This window comes from Phyllostomus discolor, chromosome X (assembly GCF_004126475.2).
Source record: "Phyllostomus discolor isolate MPI-MPIP mPhyDis1 chromosome X, mPhyDis1.pri.v3, whole genome shotgun sequence".
Classification (NCBI taxonomy): domain Eukaryota; kingdom Metazoa; phylum Chordata; class Mammalia; order Chiroptera; family Phyllostomidae; genus Phyllostomus; species Phyllostomus discolor.
In genome coordinates this window covers 74,226,742-74,251,741 of record NC_050198.1, presented here as the reverse complement: position 1 = coordinate 74,251,741, position 25,000 = coordinate 74,226,742, and the positions used below count along the sequence as shown (strand labels likewise).

At 37.3% G+C, this 25,000-nt stretch overlaps 1 protein-coding gene across 3 annotated transcripts in view; it reads right to left on the bottom strand.

Annotated features, from left to right (window-relative positions):
- Positions 1-25,000, bottom strand: part of GRIA3 (glutamate ionotropic receptor AMPA type subunit 3) — a 394,073-nt gene that overhangs the window by 146,449 nt on the left and 222,624 nt on the right. The gene's annotated exons all lie outside the window — the stretch shown is intronic.

Below are 25,000 nucleotides of genomic sequence, written 5' to 3'. Positions count from 1 at the left end.
TGATGGCTAGAACAAATTACTTTTAAATGATCAACAAAGTGCTAGGTCTTTATACAGTAAAATCACAGTTAATTGGACCAGATTTCACTTTCAGGCAGATAGTACAGGAAGAATTGGTAATATCAAAGTTAAAAATGTCAACAACAAGGGAAGAAAGCTCTCTAAATTTCCAGGTCAGTGGCATCGCTGTCACTTAAAATAGATGGCAAAGCAACAAAGCTGATGATCTTCAACCCATGAACTGAATTTCTGTACTTAGCTGTTGAGATGGCAAGTGGGCTGAACTTTGCATACAAATTAGAAAATAGAATGTACAGTACATTTTTTTCCTTATCTGAAATGCTTAGGGAATAGAACAGTCAAAGAATGGGGTTAATGGGCTTTTCAGGTTAATCGAGGTTGCTTTCACTTATTGAAAACTTTTCTAAAATGCTTGTCTTCTTTTTCCTGCCTTAAAGCCAAAAACTTGTGACCATCTGTACCTCTTCAGGGGTTGAATGTGATGCCTTAGGAAAATGGGGAAAGGGATTTTCCTTTAGGGGACGTTTGTCAATGCCTAGAGACATTTTTGGTGGTCACATCTGGGGGGGTGACTATCATCTAGTGGGGAGAGGCAAGGGGTGCTTCTGAACATCCTACATGCACAAGACAGTCCCCCACAACAAAGAATTACCCAGCAGGATAATGTCAGGACAAAAAATGTCAGCAGGATTGAGGTTGAGAAACTGCCTTAGGGTCATCATTGTTATTATTATTTTTATGGCTAACTGTATTGATAACAGCCTTATAACTTAAAAAGTTCCTTTTTACTATCTCACAATATGCGAGTGGATTGAATATTTTCCAACAAAATGTATTGGTTGGCAATTGGAAATTCTGACTAAATACCTGGCATAAGCTTATTTCCAGGTAGTTGAGTAGTACAAAATTCTGGTTAACTGAGAATTTTATAAAATGACACTTCATTGAATATTGACTATGTGCAAAATACTATGCTGAAAGGAGGGAGTGGGAATGAGGAGAGGGGTAACATAGAGGTTAAAGACACAGCCAGAGGCAGAACCAGGTTTTGTACAGGCCTGATGCTAATACCACTTTTGGAGTCTTCTCTAAGAAAAATAATACAAAATTACAAATGCAATATTTTCAACAAGGCCTGGGAAAGAACCTGTGCAAGTAAGAGGCCATTAAGCTTAAGCTTTGTGATAAGTTCCATTCTGGACACAGGTGTCAAAAGATTTAAAAACAACTTGTGAAGACAATAAACTTGTATACATACCAAACCAGAACTATATATAAAAGACAATAATAATAATAATAATAATAATTGCAACTGCCCTTAATTGAGTGCCTAATATATTCTGGGAACTGTGCTTGGTGCTTTATGTGTATTTAATCCCTAGAAAAAATTAACAGATTAAGTATCATTAGTTTCATTTTACAGATGAGGAATCTCAGCTAAACAAAGTTCAAGTGATTTGCCCAAGGCCACACAGCTAGGAAGTAGGAAAGCTGGAATTAAAACCTGGGTCTGTCCATCTCTAGAACCCATAGTCCTGGCAGTACATTACATGCTTTCTTAAGATGTACTAAATGTCAAATACCAATAACTGCTCTAGGTTCTAAGAGAAGAGGAAGAAGAGGTGGGATGGATAAGGAATGCTTTCCTGGAGGAGATGAGGTTTATACTGGCCTAGAAGTGGAAACATATATTCAGATATCATGCTGACATTGGAAGGCCAAGTCATTTCAAGGGTGGGGGGGAGAGAGAGACAGACAGACAGACAGGTAGACAGAGAGAGACAGACAAGTGAAAGTGCTTTTTTTGGTTAATTTAAAATATGAACCACATTTCTGACTGATTATTTATAAAAGAAATGAAAGGTTAATGAATGTCTTGAGGAGGTGATTTTTCATGCTGCCATGACACAAAATGAGCTGTTAGATATCTGCTGGATACACAGAAGATGTATTCTTCTGTGTTTGCTTGTGAGACACATTCTTACGGGTGATATTTGTTAACTTTTTATGGCAAGTTGGGACCATACATTTGTTGAATTCATAATTCACTGATAACTCTCAACATAATAAAATCAGAGGGTTTTGAAATCTGCCAGAATATTGAGCAAGATTCTTAAAGATATCTGGCAGAGCCTGGAGAGAAATAAAGATGCAAGCTCAAAGGAAACAGAGTAAGTCTTTCTCACCACTCCCAAGGCTTAGTGTCTTTGTGAACATGGGAAAGATGAGAAAAAAACATGGAAAACATTAGTGTTGTGAGAAGGTCCCTCAATGACACCCCAGGAACCCAACCTTGTCATGTACTTATTATATAACTGTTGGCAAATCATTCAACATTCCCCATGCTCTATTTCCTTATCTGTAGTCTGGAGCAATGAGCTTGACCCTTCCTAACTCAGCAATATTGTCTAGATCAAACTGAATAACATCCAGAGAGGTGTTTCAGATGTGCATTGTGCAATTATGTGATGTCAAATAACTGTGGGAAGGGGTTATTCACTAAGATTTTTTTTTTAGGTTCAGAAAAACTTGAAGCTATTACAATATTTGCTTTAGGCCATGCCCATATGGTCTGTTCAGAACAAATACATTTATTTGAAGGTAGCCCTCTGACAACATCATTCTTTCAAAACTTAGCTTAAACTGGAAGAGATGGGAAAGTTATCTTAAGATAGAAACCTTTAGATGTCACAAGGCTGCTGCCTTGAAGGCCGTAATTATTTCTTCATCCTTACTTTCAGTGACTTCTTAACTCGTGTATTTAACACACAGTTCTTACCAATCTTGGTTTCTCAGTTCACAGTAAATTAAAAGCTGCAAATTAGAATGGTTGTACATGGAGGGAGGGGTGATTTTAGAAAGAGATACATTATCAGCAGAAGAAGGGAGAGACTGACTTAAAGGAGCAGGAAGGGATTTTTTTTTTTACAGCTGATATGTTTGCTGTGAATGCCTGAATTGTCAGAGTATGACTTATTGCTTTCAATAATTCCTGCTAGAAAAATACCAGTGATATGTACCACACTTGTTAGGGAAGTTTTCTATCAGAAATGCTCAAAGTCTCAATATTTAAGAGAGTACACTTCATTTATCTTGAAATCTTACTTGGGGCAGCCATGATCCTATTGATATGAACTGAAAGAAGCCTCACTGCAAAAAGTGTCATTTTACTTATGGTCTTGCCTTTTTTTTTTGTATTTTTGGTGCAGAAATTGTAGGTGTAAGGATGGGATAGATGGGTTGTGCATTATATGATGTACAAAAGAACTAGTTAATGGGAGTGGGTTTTCAGTTTGTCCTAAATCTTTATTTTTGCCATCTGTTCTACATGAACAAGACATAAATTGTACCTTCAGTTACTTAATGACTCTGTTAACCAAGAGAATATTCAGCTTTGCTTTTATAATAATTATAATAGCTTTCTAAATTAGTTTCAGAACTTCAAGTATAAAAGCTATTTAACAGTCTACTCTGATATTTAAGAAGGAAATACCAAGTTTCCAAATACAAGCACTGTATTTACTGTGCCTTTGTAAGATTTGTTGGAGATGATGTATGGCTTGATACAATGGCAGATATGATAAATGTAATAAAGGGAAATGGATGCAAAATAGATAAAATTTATTATTAAGGAAATTTATTTTTACCCTTACAAATAGGACCTGAGAGAAAAAAATGCCAGTCCTCATTCTCTGAAACTTACACTACAATTTCCTTTGCAGAAGAAAAAGTACTTACATACTAACACACTGAGTTGTGCATATAGGAGAACATTAAATTATTTCTTAAAGAAGTCAGTGAATGATAGTTGACCCATTTTGGGGAGACTTCCCCTTATTGACTCCCCCATCCACTTATCTGTGAAATTAGGGGCTGGGTATGACTGAAGAGTTAAAAATAATTCAGAAATTGTTAATTTGTTTTTTTTTATGTGAGAGGTCTCTTCTTTTCCAATTTAATGCTTACTCTAGACATTTTTATAATTTTATAAAATTTGAAGTTAAATTACTCCACAACACTACGTGAGGGAGGCCTACAGAGCCTTTGGGAGCAAAATCATCATTTTTGTGGTTACACAGCAATATGAATGTATTTAATACCATTGAACTATACACTTAAAAATGATTAAGATGGTAAAGTTTATGTTGTGTGTATTTTACCATAATAAAAATATTGGGAAAAATATCTCAAGGAAGGCAAACCTTTTTTCTATGCTCACAATAAAAAAAAGTGTGTGTGTAAAAGTGCCTGCATTTTTCCCCCTTCGAGCCATCTGGTTATGCAGATTAGCTTATTTACAGACCAAAGTATCTCCAGGTTTGAATTTTCTATATCAGTGCCAAAAAAGTATCTATGTATAAAGATTGATCTAGCTTTGAGTACAAAACATGCCTTGCCATTTACCTTAATCTGTTTCTTTTTGGTTTAGGGACCTGAGAATGTTTGGGGGGTTGGGGAGAAAAATGGGGTAGGTTTCTGGTTTTCATTCACCAGATTTACCTATTGTATAGGTACTTTTTTCTTTAATAAAAAGCTATTAGCCCACATACCTGGTGCTCAAAGAGAAGACATTTTTAAGTCTCTCCCTTTCCTATTTCCTTAGTTAAAGAAGTTGTTGTATAGCAACCTATCTAATTTCACTCTACTGTCGGAAGTTAAATTGTGGTATGGTACAGAAATCAGCCTTAGAATATGTCATATTTCCCAGAAGAAATCTTCCATCAGATATGATAAAAAGTGTTCATTTTCTTGAATGAAAATCCAAAGTACTAAAGTGCTTTGGTCTTAGTAAACATATATCAGAAGTCAATTCCATTATAATTATTTTTTAATAATCTCAATTTGCACACACATGCTCTCCTATAACCAAATGACAGTGCTTAACATTGCAGTCATCTGACTTGAATAAATGTGCTGGGTTAGTGAGGCAGAGAAGAACCAATCACCTGTTGCAAAGTCAGCCCAATGGCAGTGGGGGTGGGGCTGGTACAGATTAGGAAGGGATGGCTGACACTTTTCATAAAGAAGGAAAATGGAAGTATAACCAAGAAATTTCATCAGTGCTTATGCTGTCTACAGGGGAAGCTTATGCAGAGAGAAGGCAATTGAATAAGGCATCAAATAAAATGCTAGGATGTGAGGATTAAAGGACAAGAATTTCAACAAAGAACATGTTTTTAGGAAGTACCACTTCCCAGACTTTAATATTACATTGACTATGACTAAATGGAATATATGGAACATTTAATGTTAAATAGTGGGAAAGGCAAAGAGTACAAATAAGAGACAATAAATGGTCACAAGTAAGTTAAAAGAGCAAAGGTCTTTTTAACCAGGAAGATTGTTCTCCCTCCTAGGGATAAGGGACCATTTTAATGCATGTTGATCTTGGTGGGAACACCTCATTTTATTAACTCTAAAATAGTATTTCTCAAATTTCATCCCTTCACAGACTTCCTTAATGGTTTATGTCCTAGCCACATACCATAATACTATTATTTACTTAATATTTATCTGTATAGATACTTCTTCAATTTAGCCACACCCAAAGCAATAACATCCATGAAACTACAGACAGGAAAATAAATACAGTTGCATGAAAATAAAATACATTCATCCAGATGCCCCTGAAAATTCTCTGATGTATCCTCAAGGATGGTGGGAAATATTGCCTTAAAGCTGTTGTGTCTTTAGGGAAGAGAATGCAGAGCATGTCTTCCTGTCCTGATAAAATAAGGTTAATTTGGCTTATGATTCAGGTCTTAAGAGTATCTCTATCTACTTTGAAAGGTTCATGAGTCTTTTAAGGGAGAAAAATAATGGACAGTGTTTGGGAGGTAGCAAATAATGCCTGGGACTGGGTACAATGGCAAATCTGGAAACTTACAAAAACATTTTGTAAGGCAAATTACATGTACTGCCCCACCCGGGAAGCCTAGCAGCTTTTATCAGCTAGAGTTGTTGGTCATGAGGCCAATAATAAATACTTAAAACACCTGGATCTTTCTACCAGCTGACTTTCCATAAAATGATGCATTTCCAGACACTGTACATTTTTGTAGAGTAACTCATCTAGAAGACCTTCCACAGTACCCTATTTATACTTGGAAATATTCTAGATGTTTCTTCATGGAGGCCAGGTAGGGGTGATTTTAACTAGTACTCATCCTACAGTAATGCAGTGGAGAGACTTTTATAGCCTCTCTGCATTTTGTATTGGCTATCCCCCCAGATTACTGATTATTTATTTTAAACAATACATTTTAAACAAGTGTTTTCATGTATTCTTTTATGAAATTTGCTGTCAACTATTTTATGTTCACACAGCAAGTTTTGTTTGAAAAATTCAACTTTATTATAAATATCAAATTGTATCTTTTTTTTCTCTGTAGATTTTGCAAAATTGTTTGAGCCCAAAACACTTTAATCCTGAATTTCTGACTAAGACCCACTGGAAGGGCTATATGAATGGTGAGTAGAAGGCTTCATGGTGCCAGTGGACTCATTACTTGGATTAAAAAAAGAAATGGCAATATCTGACATACAACTGGGTAGTCACTCAGATACGTGTTGTTTCCAGCCACAAGCAGTTTGAAATAGGTGGGATAATGCAGGAAGTCTTTCAATGGCCCAGGAATCACACTTTTCTATCTTTAAGTATTTGTTGGTATCAACAACTCTAGCATCACAACTAACTTGGCAACTTATAGTGATTAAACTTGTAAGAGTCTAAGTGAATCACCCTTAAAGCTTAGAACAAATATATATTTATTAAAGGTGATGTCCTAGAAGGAGCCATGAACCTTGGAGTCAGATGGTTCTGGATCAAACCTTGCCATTTACTTATTGCTGTGTGCAAAATTGAACCATGGATGATTGGGTAGAATATTAGAGACCCAGGTTCAGTCCAGAGTAATAGAGCCTCCAAATTGGGAGGGGAGAGGAAGAAATATGTGAAGTAGGGATTTGGAGAATAGGAGTTTTCCTTAGAATGCCCTGATTTTGGCTTTGTGAATGTGTTTTCTGTTTGTGCAATGCTTCTACCATTTGACACTTTAATCTGTTTGTTGAAGGAAGTTAGTGAACATGTTTATATATTCTAATAAAAGTAAGTATCTCTCAGAAAAGCCAGTGTTTTGGGGAGGCCTTTGATTTTCTGGAGAGTTGCTTACTTGGCAGGTTTCTGGGAGCCATGCCATTTAAATGTATCTCAATATGCAAATGAATGACAAATGATAGAGGCTTAGTTCATGGGAGGCAAAACATAGAATTCTAATTTGAAAATGTTTGGTTTGGTCTTTCACTCTTGCTGTTTGAATTTGGCATTATTTTCCCCACTCTGATAGCTCATTCACCTTTGTGATTACATTGACAAAATAACAGTTCTAACACTTTAGGCAGAATTCCAGACTTTCAGCCAAAAATAGGGGGCTCCTGAAAGCTGATTATTAAATAGTCAGCAATTTTATGAGTCAGTTATTAAAGCATTGGTAGCTTGAAATTGTCCATGGTGGGAGTATTTACACTACAGAAATCAGCCAACACTGCAAATCAGGGCTCCCTCTATCCTTTCCTTGAGAACCAGTTTACCAGTACCCCACTGGACTCAGAAGAAATAGGGATTGAAGTCCCTAGTGGATAGAAGGGTTGCCTCTCTTAACCATATTTCTTTCTGTTTCAATGAACATTTGTTGAGTTCCTGCTCTGTGCTAATTTTGGGGTAAGACACTGGGGAGAAAGGAGTCACCAAAACCTGTCCTATCCTGGAGGATCTCATCATCAGAGTAGGAATGACTGACAAGTTAACAGACAAATATAACCCAGTGGGAGAAGTGTGGGAACAGAAATATGTACAAGGTACAACTGAGGAGAGAAGGATTAACACATAACCTGCTGTAAAGTACTTTGTCCCCAACTAAAGACATAAAGAATTTTTTCCTTTGGTTATTATAAGTGGAAACCTAAAATACAGGTAACTTAAAGATAATATGATTTTGAAAACAATGAGATATGTATTTCAGAAAACTATTTCTCTTGATTTCAGGAGAGTCTTACTGTTTTACAGTGCTTACATGCTTACAGGAGAGATTTTTATTTGGACCAACTATAGGTATTTGTTGTGATGGTAGTCAGGGCTGCTCCATAAGAAATTGTGACTGAAATGATTGGTGGAATAAGCAAACTTAGAAGGCATGTAAATAATTATGTAGTAGTTATAAAGGGATCTGCACCCCAGCTTTGCCAATTACAACTAGTGTAACCTTAGGCAAGTTACTAACATCTCAGTTTTTCACCTGTAAAAGAGGGAACATAATATAGTAGTCCCCCATTATCTGTGGTTTCACTATCCATGGTTTCAGTTACCCATGGTCAACTATAGCCTGAAAATATTAAATGGAAAATTCTAGAAATAAACAATTTATATGTTTTAAACTACATCCTATTCTGTGATAAAATCTCATGCCATTCTGGTCCATCTGACCAGACACATGAATCATCCCTTTGTCCAGTGGATTCACATTGTACACACTCCCTGCCTAAGTTAGTAACTTAGTAGCTATCTCAGTTATCAACCCAACTGTAGTGGTATCACAGTGCTCATGTTCAGGTAATCCTTGTTTTGCTTAATTCTGGCTCCAAATCACAAGAGTAGTAATGCTGGAAATTCACATATGCCAACAAGAAGCCATAAAGTACCTCCTTTAAGTAAAAAGTATATGTGTATAGGAAAAAAATGATATACAGGGTCTGACAAAAATAATTCCCCTTTTATTACAAAATATTTTATTACAAAGTCATAAGCGTATAATTCTGTAACATAACAATATCACATTCAAGCACACCATATGCCATTTTAGGTGAAATGTTCAAATTAAAACTATAAATTATTACACCCACATTATTACCCTACCAGCCACACTCAAACAGGCCTTCTTACTTCTGTTGGACCCCATATATATAAATATAAATATATAAATATATAAATAGATATTTATGTGGTTCACCACTATCCATGGTTCCAGGCATCCTGTGGAGGTGTCTTGGAACATATCCCCTGTGGATAAGAAGGACTACTGTAATCAATAGGCAGTGGAATAGGATGGTTAGGACGACTGACTAGACTACCTGGGTTAGAGTCCCTGCTTTGCCCCTTAATAGCTGTGTGACTTTAGGCAATTAACATAGACTCCTTTTACAATGAAGATACTGAAACAAAGAGTTTATCATTAGTACATACTTCATTGAATTACAGTGAGGAATAAATGAAATATATATCTGTAGTTCTTAACATAGTGTGTGATGCTTATCCTATATTAATATCTTCCCTTCCTTTTTCTATTTGGAAATCCCCCTCCCTCCATCCTTCCCTGTGGAAATTAGATCTATCATTACATCTATCAAGGTGTGTGTGAGGAGCCCTGGCTGGTGTGCCTTGGTGGATTGAGTGAAGGCCTGCAAACCAAGGGGTTACTGGTTTGATTCCCAGTTGAAGCACATGCTTGGGTTGCAGGCTGGTCCCCAGTGGGGGGAGTGCATGAGAGGAAACCACACATTGATGTTTCTCTCCATCTCTTTCTCCCTTGCTTCCACTCTCTTTAAGCCAATAAAATAAAAATTTTAAAAAGAAAGATGTATGTGGGGAGGTGGAGGTGGGAGAAGTTTCCACCCAAAGACAAAGGAGCACAGGCAATGACCTAATTGACCATATGTAGTCTTCACCATGTTTGTACCACAGAGGAGAATGGGGTTTGGAGGCCAAGAATGAGAGAGGTGAGAACAGAAATTTGGCCAAGTCAGTGAGATGGATCTCTCATTTGCATTGTAGACTATTGCCCAGTAGTCTGAGGCCCTCCTATTCTGATAGTAATAATAGGACCTTGGCCTCATCTATTCTTTATTTAAGGAGCAAGGAGGCATAGGTATTTCAAGCTTTCTTAGGAACTTGAACCACAAAGGCTTTGAGGGCAGAGAGAACATTAAGGAACACAATCCACATTCCTTGGATGCCCAGGCTACAGGAGTGTCTTAGGACAGTATTTCTCAAGGTGTATGTTATATGGATTACCTGGAGATCTATGAAAATATAAGCACCTGAGCACCTTTCCAGAGAATCTGATTCAGAAAGTCTGGGTTGGGACCAGGAAGTCTTGCATTTTAATCCTCAGGTGATTGCGATGCACATAGAAATTTAAGAACGACTTTCCCATATTATAATAAATGCACTTTGAAAAGCTAAAAGCAGGGACCTCATTGATGAGAGTCTCATGAAAATGGGGAAGAGAGACACTGAGTTTATGGGATGCTCCCTTGGGGAGCTCTCATGGGAAGCCCTCTCACAGGAGAGGGGCAGCATGAGGACGCTCACCCAGACTCCTGGGAAAGGAACCAAAAGTGGAATTTCTGAGAGATTCTTATTTTAGGCAGAGCTGTATCAGAGGCAGACTCTGAGACAAAGATTTGAGGGCCATTCATTTAATTGGGAGATGATTCCAGGCAGTGTTGGTAGGGGAGTGAGGAAATGAGACAAGACAGCAAAGGGAAAGAAGCTAATATGGGAGCATTAATTAGCAGGTTAGTTCTGAGCACCTCTGGGAGTGGTGTGAAACACACCCACATAAAAGCCTGGAAACTGAAGTCTTTGTCTTTCAATTCCCATTTTGATAGCTTCAGTCAGGAGTATTAATTCCCACCCTGCATCAATACTTCTCATTTGTCTCATTCTCAAGCTGAGAGAAAGTCTTTAAGGTAGAGAGTAGCATGTGCTTACAATAGAATGCTGTTAGCATGTGTAAAAATGGCTAGTGCCAAGGGTATAACTATAATAATCTTTACGTCAAATATATTATACTGTAAAATTTGCATATTGCTTTGATATACATCACTGCAACTGATTTAAAAATGGGATGGACAGTGAGGGATAAGGTAGTGGGAATGGAATCTGGAGTCAGACCAACCTAGAACACCAGTTCTTTGTTTTTGTAGCTGAGTGACTTTGAAGAAGTCATTTTACCTCATTGCATCTCACTTTCCACATCTGTGAAATAGAGATCATAATGCCACCTATTTCTTAAAAGTTAAATAAAACCTAAATGAAGAAATGCCTTTAAAATACCTAGCAGAATGCTTAAGATATAAGGAGATTCAACCAATATCGCTTCCTTTTCTCCCATCCCTTTCTCCTTACTCATCCCATATACCCCATACCATATATAGCCTCAGTATATGGCACTGAGGTGGTACTCAATAAATGTTCCTAACATGAAGAAAAGTCCAGATTGCTCATGAAGCAGTAGAAGGAGGTGCCATTTAAAATATAAAATCTAAGAAAAGTGTACTGAGGGTATGGACATTGAACTAGTTCAGATGCAGGAAAAGCTTTCCCCCTTGAGAGGAAGATGTGTTTTAGACCAGCGGTCCCCAATCTTTTTGGCACCAGGGACTGGTTTCATGGAAGACAATTTTTCCACAGACAGGCTGGGGTGGGTGACTGCAGGCAGAGCTTAGGCACTGATGCCAGCAAAGCTTGGCTCATTCACCCACCGCTTACTTTCTGCTACGCAGCCTGGTTTCTAAGAGGCCATGGACCAGCACCCATCCATGGCCCAGGAGTTGGGGACCTGTGTTTTAGGACAAATTTTGAATGATGAGGGGATACTATTGCTGGCAGAGAGAAGGAAAGAATGGATCCCAGGTGTGAAGATGCCCTGGAACAAGGCCTGGTAGTGGGACATAACAGAAGACAAACATAAGCTAACATCTATTGAACACTTACTGTGTATACTTACTATGTACACAGAAAGTGCCCAATAGACTATACACAGTAAGTGTTCAATAGATGTTGGCTTATGTTTGTCTTCTGTTAAAATATTTTATGTGCTTTATTTCATTGAATCCTAACCGCAGTCCTTTAAGATAGGTGCTATTATTACTTTCATCTTCCATGTTAGGAAATTGAAGCACAGAGAAGTTGGTTCACTTGCCTGAGGTCTCACAGGCAGAAAATCATGGAACCTTGAGTGAAAAGCAGATTTGTCTGACTACAAAGCCCAGTCACTGTGTTAGCAGCTATAATAATAATTACTGATTATAAGAACCATCATTATTACTGTGGGATAATCAGATCCCACCATGAATTCAATTCAACAAAGACTGAATATCTATCACTATCATGTATTATTAGCTAAGTGGGGAGCATTTATGGCTTGAATCTTTGGAAATGCTCCCTTGTTGTGGGGTACCCTGGGAATTCCCTTTGGTTTCTCCTAATTATTTCTCAAAGCTTTGGTTTTGGTTCACATGGTCATGACTCCAACTTTTGATTCCCTATCAGCACATGACATGAAATGTCATTGTTTAATCACAAGCTACACTTATGATGAATGTTGGATAATCAGAACAAAAGCATGGGAAGAATAATTAGAGGGAACCAAAGGGAAGAGGCTCACAGCTTTGAACAAGAGATTGTGTGAAGGTTTCTAGGACTCAGTCCCTGAAGCTCTGACAATGTATTTTGATCCTTGTCTGAATGTAAATGAATGACTCCATCAAATCATAGGCAGTTTGTCACAGTGGAGGTTATTTAGCTAGTTAATTAAAAGTCTGAGTGAGCTACTGCCTCTTTGCACTGTTCTCTGAAGATAACCAAACCTGTGTTCTGACCAGGCAAGTTAATTTAAAATAAGTGACCTGAATTGGGTAATGGCTGCAAGTTCAAATTCAAGAATCACTATAATTAGTCCCAGATGGATCTTAATTGTTCTTTGAGGAAACAGAGTGGAGAAGGGGGAAAGAGCAATGCCCAAACCCAAAGTAGAGGTTATTAGCCATACCTTTCAAAAGCAGGGGAGCTGATTGGGGCAGGGCATAATTAATGTGGTATAACAAGAGTTCCATTGCTGCTTTTTCAAATGCATTCTTCTAGATGTGGTACATAAAATGGGTATAGTTTTTTTTTGTTTTGTTTGTTTTGTTTGTTTGTTTTTGGAAATAAGGACTAGAATCCAGCACTCTTAATTATGTGGTCCCAGGAAAGTTATATGTCTTTTTTTATCTACATAATGAGGAAAACACTAGTAAGCCTACCTACTTCAGAGGATCAGAGGAGATAATTTGTAAAAAACCTTTGAAAAAAATATGTAAAGCTCTACAAGACAGTAATTTATTCTTGTTTCAATCCAGGATAGTTTCCTAATCAAAGATTTTTTTATTTTAGAGTGTAAGGCTACTCATGGTGTGTATCTCTTTATTTTTTTAGACTTTGCCTAAAACTAGTTACCTTCTGGACTATACTACTTGAAAGCTTAAAGGATCACAGTAGGCAGCATATTCACCATCATATCTGGATGGTGATACATGATGTTCTAATTTCTTCGGAGGTGTGCCCACAGAGCTGAAAATGACTTCAGCTTTGTGGGATTTTGGAAGAAGACAGAGAGTACATACATTTAAGATTTTTATTATGAAATTGGATTCTTTTCCATTTATGTTAATATAAATCTTTTACTTGAAATTACATGCTGGCACAACACTGTGGTACCACAAAGTTAGTGTAAGTCACAGTGAGAGCAGAATGGCTTTATCCCCACTTATTTGTTATATGAATGCTTGGGTTTCTTTTCAGTATTCTCATACATTCTAATTACCCATATCTTCCCAAGCTCTGGAAGCCAAAAGTAATAAGAATTTGTACAATAGTAAAAATAAAATAACTAAAAACCATAACTCAGTACAAAACTTTGGAAAACCAAGAATTTTACAATTTTGAGATGCACAAATGATTGCTTTTGAAGGTGCTTTTCTCTCCCAATTTTACATTTTTTACTTTTATTTTAAAAATATTTTATGTATTTATTTTTATAGAGGGGGAAGGGAGGGAGAAAGAGAGGAAGAGAAACATCAATGTGTGGTTGCTGCTCATGTGCCCCCAACTGAGGACCTGGCCCACAACCCAGGCATGTGCCCTGACTGGGGGATTTGAACTGGCGATCCTTTGGTTTGGAGGCTGGTGCTCAATCTACTGAGCCACACCAGTCAGGGCCCAATTTTACTTTTTAAAGGGAATTGTATTGTGTTGTCCCTTTGAGTTCTCCTGAACAGAATGTAAGCATCTAAGATAAAAATTTACAGCCTATGCCTACTGATAGTAATCACAACTGTTTATTCTTGAAGCTTAACAAAAACTCATTAAGAGAGCTTCTTTTTAAATCAGATTCTATGTTCTACCTTGTTAGATGAGCCAAGCAAATAATGGAGTTGTGTCTCCCAAATTGCATTGCTATCAAAGGGCTGTGCCTTTTGCTGGAAAGAATCATAATGCACAAATAAACAAATAGCATTGGCTCAACATTATCCTTCATCACTGGGAAACCCCTTTTCATGGGAGGAAGCAGCAGAGGACACAGCTTTATGAAGATTTTGCAAAGGTTTAAGTCATAGGCTGAGTAGTCATGTCTAAATGTCTCCTTGGGGTGTTCTGTGGTGCACCATGAGTAAAAGCCACAATATCCAGTGCATACAGGACTGGGAATTATTCTCTAAGTGAAAAACATCAGGACTCTTTTTTTTTCCTGGAGGAAGTCGAGAAGCTATTTATTAAATTCAACAAACATTTTTTGAGTACTTACTAGGCTCCAGACTGTTTTAGGTGCTGGGGATACAGCACTGAACAAAACATAAAAACAATCTCTACCATCATGAAGCCTATTTTCTAGTTCGGTTGTCTAGTGATAACTCCCTCCTATGAATTTCTATATGGTTTCCATCTCTCATATTTCCCTTGTAATACTATTTATCCAACTTAGGCATGTGTTGTGCCATCCCAATTAGATTATCCTTGAGGGCAGGGACCCAGTTTAAACCCGCTAGTGTGTACCTTATTCACTGAACTCTCTCTAGGCTGGTGTCCAATCAATATTTGTGAATGATGAGAAAGTGAAGACTTCAAACACAGGAAAAGAGGATCAGAACTAATATTAACTTCAAATGTTATCTTTCTGATATAGTACATTTTCATAGGAACAGACTGTGTTAACCTAAACACTAATTCCAGGCAGTTGGGTGGGAATTGGGATAGGGGTGAGAAGGCAGGTGGCCTATTTAGGAGACCTCATATGTAGATATCTATTTGGTCAATATATTTACATAATCTTGGTTAGTGTGTGACAAAGAGTACACTGTGACAAAGAGAACTGTTTGGAATCAGTCCTGGGTTTAAACCCTTGCCCTTTCACTCATGACTTGTGTGGCCATTGTATATGTTAGTCCCTCTCTCAACCCCTGTTTTTTCATTGTAAAATGATGGGGTAGTTTAATTCCTAAGCAGGATCTTTTGATTTCAGATACCATGGTACTGTATTTTCTGGAGGAAGACTTCCATTGCTTGAGGATCAAAAAGTCATGATGAAAAGGAGAGTTATATTCTGGCCAACATAATGTGCGTTTTCATGGTATCTATTTCTACCATTCTGCTTTATGACATCTGAGTTATTTTCAAATTCCTAATTTGGCACTGCTTATTAGCATTCACTCTGACAAGTAAGTGGGGCTTGTCATACCTATGCAAATATAAATTTCCACCCTCTTCCACCAAATCAGACGAACTATTGGTCCTTAAAGACTCAGTTCAAAAAATCATCAGGAGAATGTCTCCTTGACTCCCTGACTGAGTCAGGCTGAGTTAGGTATGTTTCTTCTGCATTCCTATTAGCATTTGTTTTCCCTTCTGTAACTGTACTTATCACAACAGGCCATAATCATTTGTTTACTTCAGTGCTTCCTTACTAAACAATGATCTCCTTAAGGGATGGAGCAATGTCTTATTTGTTTTTCATCTTTGCTTTAAACTTATTACTAATTTCTATCCAGGACAACTGACAGGCTGTGTGAATAGGAATGTTGTCATACTTTCAAGAAGAACTTGAAACCATCTCCTTACATTGAAATATAATCCAATCTATGGGAATGGATGGTGCATAAAATCTTGTTTCCTTTTTTCATGCAGTTAAAAAGATAAAAATCATTCATTTGTTTCTCCACTTCAAAATTATTCCTATTGATGCAGCTTTTATGAAGAGGACATGAGTAATGGGTCATTTTCAGTTTCCATAAAGAACTGAGTCTGAGCTAGTCCTCTTTAGGCAAAATGTCTTTGTTAGATGAGATGGGTTCTGCTGTAATCAGATTGCAAATAAAACCATCCCCATCTTCCTCTGGAATACAGTAAAAGGTAATTCATCTCCATTTGACAATTTTTCACCTAGGCTCTGAGCAGAGCAAATAATATAGAAGTCATGAAGATGGTTTGCAGACTGAACAGTTGTCTCCATATTTGGTGAAACCATATCATTTTCTATTGGTTCATAAATTCTCTAGTATCTGGATCATTACTAGTATATATGTGTGTGTGTGGTCTCTTTCAGAGTTCAGATTTGGCAGAAAATGTGCCCACTAATCTTAAGAATGGGAACACAGAAAAGGAATAACTGGGTGAATAGATTCACTACACACACACACACACACACACACACACAGAGTTTGATGGCAAGATTGTCATGCAAGCAGTCTTGACTTGAGTTAAGAAAATTAAGAGTGAATTGCATGTCACCAAGTGGTAGTAATGACCATAAAAGGAAGTAGCTAAGATTTTTATGTGCATTGTCTTTTGGAGAATTCAAGATCACTGGCTCTAGTTAAGCAAGCAAGCTCTTGTAATGGCTAGAGTTGCTGGGGAAGTACACTATTTGGAAGACTTCTCAAGCAAAAACTGTCTTACTTAATTTCAATATTTCACAATTAGCACTTTATCTTAACAGGTTGGATGTGAGAAGAAGCCTATAACTCTTTTATGGAGTTATGGGCATAACCCTTTTATGGAGGAGACATGAACAGTGTTCCCCATCTCTCATGAAAGCAAATGCCAGAGGAATCAGGGCTAGGCCTACTGCCACCTGTTATCGATGTAGCTACTGTAGAAGAGCTAATGGCTATGTTGGGAGATGCACTTTCCTGCCATTCCTTGCAACTTTCTCTGAGCATTTTTGTGGTGGTTGCCATGGATACCAAATGGTGAAGGGGTTTGGGTCAGAGTTTGAAGGACTGCACTGTGCTTGAGTGGGTGAGACTGAAATTAAGTTAATGCATGTAGAAATAAGGTGTGTTTCTTTCCTTTGTGCCTTTGAGAAAATGGCAACAAAGCAGTCTGTCAAGCAACAATTGATTTTACGTTGGCCAGGGAAGAGGAACGAGGAGCAATTTATTGAGTAGGAGGTTCTCACATTAAGCACAGGCAGTAGTTTGAAATAGTTCAAGGGAAGTGAAAAGGATTCTCAGAGCTGTTGAAGAGATAGTAGTAATGGCAAGGCACTTAAGAATGGGCATTAAGAAGCTTTCTATGCAACTTTTTTTGACTACCTAGTCCATTGCTTCAGTGTCCCTGGATCCTCATCTCTTAATCTAAGATATGGTATTACTGGGGTTCCATTATATTTTGGTTCTTCCCTCTTATATACCTCTGCAAGTGTGTGTGTGTTTAGATAGCATAATTTCAAGGTTTTGATTTGTGAATTGGTTCACCCAGTTATTTCTTTTCTGTGTTCCCATTCTTAAGATTAGCGGGCACATTTTCTGCCAATGCTGAACTCTGAAAGAGACCATACCATCCATTCCTGCCCTGTCCTCAATAATGATCCAGTTATACTGACAGCTAAAATGTCCATTGTTGGTACAATTAAAGGCATGAAAACAACTGAAGTTAAACCTTGTAAATTTGAGTACATACCCTTGTTTATGACCAATAATCCCACTATGGTAAGATGGACCTGTTTGGCCCACAAAATCAAAATCAAAGGACTCACCACTCTTTTGCTGGCACTCACAAATATAAACCTTTAAGATGATCATAATAAAGTAATGTCATGTCAAAGACAAGCACTGAAGACCCCAAATATTTGAGAAACATGTCCTAACCACTGAACTCTTCTCTGACTCTACTAGATTAGTCTCTTTCTCGAGATGTGCCTTAAAGTATAGGATTTTAAATGATTTTGGAGTTCTCAGAGTCAGTGACCACAGGTTCCTTTCCTTACTCATTTTATCCTCCTTAAGAAATGATATACAGTGACTATAATTATAATGCTTGATATTTATAGAGTTGCCCTCTCTGAGTATCTTAGATTATCTTAGATACATTGTTTGATTCATAATAACATTATCCTATTAAGGCAGGGAAAGATTTTTATATTTTATATCTGAAGTTGCTAAAATGATGAAAGGTGAGGTGGCTGTAAGGTCACACAGTCATCTTAAGATGGAACTCAGGCAGCTTTCTGATCTTTGGACTAGTGCTGAATTACTTCAGAAGATATCTGTCAATTGCTGTTCTTTTTCAGAGTAAGGTGGTGGTGGTACATGTATATTTGGAAAGCTGTTTGGTAACTACATATACATATTTTTAAAGAGTTGGAGAGATGATAGTGGTGTTTGGCTACTAATCTTTTCCACTTTAGCTCTACCTCTAGTGATGTGCCACTAAGTGTCACCAATCTCCCCAAGCCCAGGCCGTGGCCCATTGAATGATGCCCATTACTTGTTAATTTGTTATAACCTTTGGGTAGAGACAGTTTGACCCTATTAAATCTGGACTGAAGGAAAGCTGCTCCAACAAGGATGGGATTAATTTGATTGGAAGGGTCAGGTGGGTGGTGGTAACAGTGGTATCAAACTGATGGAGGGCTCTTTCCCACACTCAATCTCATCAATGTCCAGACCTTGACATGGATCAATCAATGGCCTTGACCCTTCAGTGTTAGTGTAGTAAAGCACTTGAGTCTGTACATTTTATTTTATTTTTTGCTTTTTGTTACTATACTTGCTTGGTGCCTCTCTGCGGGGAAGTCCAGAGTTCCAAATTATTGTAAACATAAAGGTCCTGTGGCAATGTGAGATTGAGTAATAAGTAGCTTTTGTGTTGCTCTTGAGTAATAAGTAGCTTTTGTGTTGCTGTTATAAACTGTGGTTCTCCCAGCCCTTATGAAACTGTTTGTTATAGCATCTATTAGAATCTAGGACAAGACTCCTGTAATCATGCAGCTGTCTGATGGACTTTCTAATCACTACATTTTTGTTGCTCTTAAAATGTGGAAACTTTTTTTGTAAAACTGGATGATGATTCTAAAAATTTCGTTAATGTTTACAAGTCAGTAATTTTAGCCCATAGGACTTTGTTAACTTCTTAGTGTCTGCAAATTGGGGCAAGTGTAATTCACAGTGTAAGCCATGCAAAGAAAGAGTTATCAGGATGTTGTCCCATGCCTGCTGAAAGCATATTCATAGCCTGTAAAGAGAGAAACTAGCTATATATGCTTGATGTTTCCTTTCTTTCTATTTTTTTAAAGAATGAATCTGAGGTGTTATCTGACTTAAGTGATTGAAGTAACTCAAAACAAAGGAGGATATTTGTATTAGTTTCATTTTTCCATTTGAATTGGCTCATATTTTTATAAGTTTGGAATAAAATACCAGCATTAATGCTAAAATGTTGATTTTAATGAATAGGAGAGAAGGTCTCAATTCAATAAATCTTTACTGCAGTCTACTATATGTTGCTGTCTACAAAGGGCATCTGAGCAGGAGTATAACAGTGGATATGGATATAATGAGGAACTTGTGATAGGCTTGCAATGAGTAGACCTTAATCGGAATCCAACTACCAGAAATTGTTAATTAATAGGCATTTTCTCTGGGCATTTTTCAGATATTATAAGGGCTGATGTGATATTTACATAGACATATGTGGCATAGTTTTGATTAACCAGAGACTCTTATTAATGAGGGCATTTGTTCTGTACTCTAAGATAGAGGTAAATGATAAACTTCTAGGCTGTGCCCTGGCCTTGGAGCAAATCATTTCAATGTCCCTCCAAGTCTAAGTAAAACTCACTGACATTGAAGCTTTCAAGATATTCAGTCAGCAAAAAATAAAACTTCAGTGATAGTCACTAGCCTGACAATCTGAGAAAGCAGGAAATTTGACTCACACATTTTAAAACACTTATTATATTCTGCTTTCCAGAATTACTGTGTTGCCTTATCACTCCTACTAATGTAGCATGGAAGACATGTCCCCCCACACACACACCATATCTAGCACTGGATATGATCAAATGGGTTGGGTCTCAATCAATATTTGTGGAATTTAATTCTCTACCTGTTTCTTATGGCTCTGGGAATCATAGCCTGATGAAACTAGAAGGGACCATCATACTCAACAAATTAATTTTACAGTTTAGGAAATGGAGGCATGAAGAGTTTAAGAGAGTTTTTGAAGCCATACAGCTTGGGGCTATAACCCACATGTCCTGCCTCAAGGCTCCTGTACTCTTCTTTGTAAAACTCCAGGGCATCTCCAGTCATCCTAGGGACTTTCATGGAAATCCTGAATAAAAATTAATTTTAATTGGTATTAATTTTTAAAATAACCCCCCAAACCTCATAGGAAGTAATAAAGAAAATAATGAGATATCATAATTTAAAAAAATAAAGGGAGGAAACTTTTGGTTGAATAGGAGAATTTTTTTGAGACCACTTTTTTTTTTGAGACCAAAGCTTCTATCATCTGAAACAAACAAGAGTCTTGCTGTTTCAAACTAATGATCTTGAATGAGGTTTTTCTCTTTATTGTCCCAAAGGGAATTTGCTTCTAAATAGCTACAAAGCCAGTCTAGCCAGTCTAGCATGAACTGTGACCAGAGAATCAGACCATCTTTTTAAATAAGCCAATGATAAAATCTCTAAATATAGAATATTGATGTCTGCAACTAACTCTTAGGATAAATATTTTTGCATTTTGGGGAACAGGCTTATTGAAGGCTTCCAGTGAGTGCTGAAAAAACCTAACATGTATAAATGCTTTTATTGCAAGTACAGAGTCAACTCACTTAGGGCTCAGAGGATATTAGACTGTACTTATGAAAAACAATGTCTAGAGTGAGCATCTTTAAGAAATCTAACCATAAGTTTTGCATTTGGGACATTATTCTGCAATTTGGGGGTATGCTTTTTGCTTCAAAATATTTGTTAAGGTAGCCCCATATATGTTAAGTAATAGCATTAAAGTACTATGTCATTAGGGAAAGAAATAGAGAACACTGGGCACTGTGATTGCTGAGGTAACGATGAAGGGCCCTGGAAAAGATGAATGAGGCAGTCAATTCATAGAGAAAATTCTGGAATGGCTGGAGGTGGGGAAAGAAAGGGAACATTTATTAAGATACAGTACTAGATGAAGGAAAACCAATGATATGCTTGGCTATGTATTCATCTAAATCTGGAAACATGCCTATTAGGAGATTGGAGAGTAAAGAAAGCAAAGAGGAATGGGATGTATATTTTTACATATGGGCCCTAACATGTGCCTGGGAGAAAAAGATGGAAAGGCATAGGTATTATAAATACTTTGACCTTATATTAGGTTGGCTATAAAATCCACTTAGGTTTTTCTGTTAAAGACACATTTTTCATTTTCACCAATAATTTTATTAATTTGGATATTTTAAGTATGTTGGCTACCTCCTATGTGGTATAACATGGATTGTTCACAATTAATGTCCCAATTTGATGGCTGTCAATTTCAGCAGGTCTGTCCTACCATGTAGCATTGTCCAGCAAGAAATCCCAAACCACTATTGACATGTTTGATCAGTTACAGTCCCTTCTCCATACATTGTGCAAACCTATTTTTGCATTTCAGTTGCTTTTTCACCTTTCTTGAAATAATAAAGCATAATATGCTGAAAATGTTGTGTATTTTTCCATCTTCAATATTGAAATGGCTTCACAGAAATTTACCAATTTTGATAGTTGTTTTTTTTTTTTTAAGAAAAAATGCAGGCTGGTGCTGGCTGGTGTAGCTCAGCGGACTGAGTGCTGATCTGCAAAACAAAAGGGTCACTGGTTTGATTCCCAGTCAGGGAACATGCCTGGGTTGTGGGCCAGGTCCCCAGGAGGGGGCATGTAAGAGGCAACCACACACTGATGTTTCTCTCCCTCTCTTTCTCCCTCCCTTCCCCTCTCCCTAGAAATAGATAAATAAAATCTTTCAAAAAATGCAGGCTGATACGGTAGCTGTCACAATAAAATCTCACAATTTTTTTTTCCATTGAAGTTAAAGACAACTAAGCATTACTAGAGCCATCTTATGGAAAAAAAAAACAACAAATGAACATTTGGCCAACCCAAAATTTTATAATTAATTTACTCACATGTAAAAATGAGCTGTAAACTTTCTAATTCATTTTATTCTACCAGAATGTATGTATCCTGTCTTTATTATACTATTTTTATATGTGTTGAGATGCTGCTCTCTAACTTGATTCACATTGTTAGGGGTTATTACAAATTTTAAAAAAGAAAGGAAGAGAACTTTTGTTTCTCCCAATAGTGCCTAGTATAGTGCTCTGAATATAAGCTCTTGTGTGGTTTTGACCTCAGAAGAGTTGACTGGCCTTAGCCTGGGAAGTTTTCTATAAAAATTATAATGACTGTTCTAGAGGTCTCATCCCTTTGACTTCCTTCTTCTTCATGAATTACCTCTTGAGTAAACAATGATTTCATTTTTCTAATTTTATTTTAATCATTGTTCAATTACAGTTTTCTCCTTTTTACTCCCAATCCAGCCCCCCTCCCACCCCTCCCCACTTCCCTCCCATTACCACCCTCCCCTTAGTTTATGACCATGTGTCCTTTAAGTTTGTTCCTGTGAACCCTCCCACTGTCCCCTTAAATTCCCTCTACTCTCTTCTGTGGGCACTGTCAGCCTGGCCTCTATTTCAGTGTCTTTGGTTATATTTTGCTTGTTTCTTTGTTTTGTTGTTTAGGATCCTGTTAAAGGTGAGATCATATGGTATTTGTCTTTCACTGCCTGGCTTATTTGACTTAGCATAATGCTTTCCAGTTCCATCCATGCTGTTGCAAAGGGTAGGAGCTCCTTTCTTTCTGCTGCATAGAATTCCATTGTGTAAATGTACCATAGTTTTTTGATCCATTCATTTACTGATGGGCATCTTGATTACTTCCAGCATCTAGCTATTGTAAATTGTGCTGCTATGAACACTGGGATACATAGGTTCTTTTGAGTTGGTGTTTTAGTATTCTTAGGATAGAGTCCCAGCAGTGGAATTGCCGGGTCAAAAGGCAGATCCATTTTTAGTTTTCTGAGGAAGTTCCAAACTGCTTTCCATAGTGGTTGTACCAGTCTGCAGTCCCACCAGCAGTGCACTAGGGATCCCTTTTCTCCACAACCTCTCCAAAACTTGTTGTTTGTTGCTTTGTTTATGATGGCCATTCTGCCTGGTGTGAAGTGGTATCTCATTGTGGTTTTAATTTGCATCTCTCTGATAGCCAGTGATATTGAACATCGTTTCATGTGTCTTTGGATTTTCTGTATGTCCTCCTTGGAGAAGTGTCTGTTCAAGTCCTTTGTCCACTTTTTAATTGGATTCCTTGTCTTCTTAGAGTGCAGTCTTGTAAGTTCTTTATATATTTTGGAGATTAAACCCTGGTCTGAGCTGTCATTGGCAAATACGTTTTCCCATACAGTTGGTTCTCTTTTAATTTTGATACTGTTTTCTTTAGCTGTGCAGAAGCTTTTAATTTTGATGAGGTCCCATTTGTTTATTCTTTCCTTTATGTCCCTTGCTGTAGGGGACAAGTCAGTAAAAAAGTTTCTGCGTGAAATATCTGAGATTTTCCTACCTACGTTCTCCTCTAGGACTTTAATGGTGTCACGTTTTATATTTAAGTCTTTTATCCACCTCGAATTTATTTTTGTATATGGTGTAAGTTGGTGCTCAAGTTTCATTTTTTTGCACGTGGCTGTCCAGTTCTCCCAACACCATTTGTTGAAGAGGCTATTTTTACTCCATTTTATGTTGCTGCCTCCTTTGTCAAATATTAATTGACCATAGAGACTTGGGTTTATTTCTGGGCTCTCTGTTCTGTTCCATTGGCCTATGTGCCTGTTTTTATGCCAGTACCAGGTTGTTTTGATGACAGTGGCCTTGTAGTATAGTTTAGTGTCGGGTATTGTGATCCCTCCTACTTTACTCTTCTTCCTAAAAACTGCAGCAGCTATTCGGGTTCATTTATAATTCCATATAAATTTTTGAAGTGTTTGTTCTATGTCTGTGAAATATGCCATTGGTACTTTAAAGGGAATTGCATGGAATGTGTACATTGCTTTGGGTAGTATGGACATTCTGATAATATTAATTCTTGAAATCCATGAACACGGTATATGTTTCCATTTGTTTGTGTCTTCCTTGGTTTCTTTCCCGAGTGTTACATAGTTTTCTGAATACAGTTCTTTTACCTCTTTGGTTAGGTTTATTTCCTATGTATTTTATTTTTCTTTTTGCTATTTCAAATGGGATTTTTTCCTTGATCTCTGCTTCTGCTGTTTCATTGTTTGTGTACAGAAATGCCTTAGATTTCTGGATATTGACTTTGTATCTCGCTGTTTTGCCAAATTCATTTATTAGGTCAAGCAGTTTTTTGTTAGAGTCTATAGGATTTTCTATGTATATTATCATGTCATCTGCAAACAGTGACACTTTTGTTTCCTCCTTTCCGATTTGGATTTCTATTATTTCTTTTTCTTGTCTGACTGCTGTGGCTAAAACTTCCAGTACTATATTGAATAGAAGTGGTGAAAGTGGACAGCCTTGTCTTGTTCCTGATCTTAGTGGTAAAGATTTTAATTTTTGCCCATTGACTATAATGTTGGCTGTAGGTCTCTCATATATGGCCTTTATTATGTTGAGGAATGCTCCCTCTAGTCCCACTTTGCTGAGTGATTTTATTATGAATGGGTGCTGTACCTTATCAAATGCTTTTTCTGCATCAATTGATATAATCATGTGGTTTTTGTCTTTGCTTTTGTTTATGTGAAGTATTACATTTACTGACTTGCGAATATTGAACCATC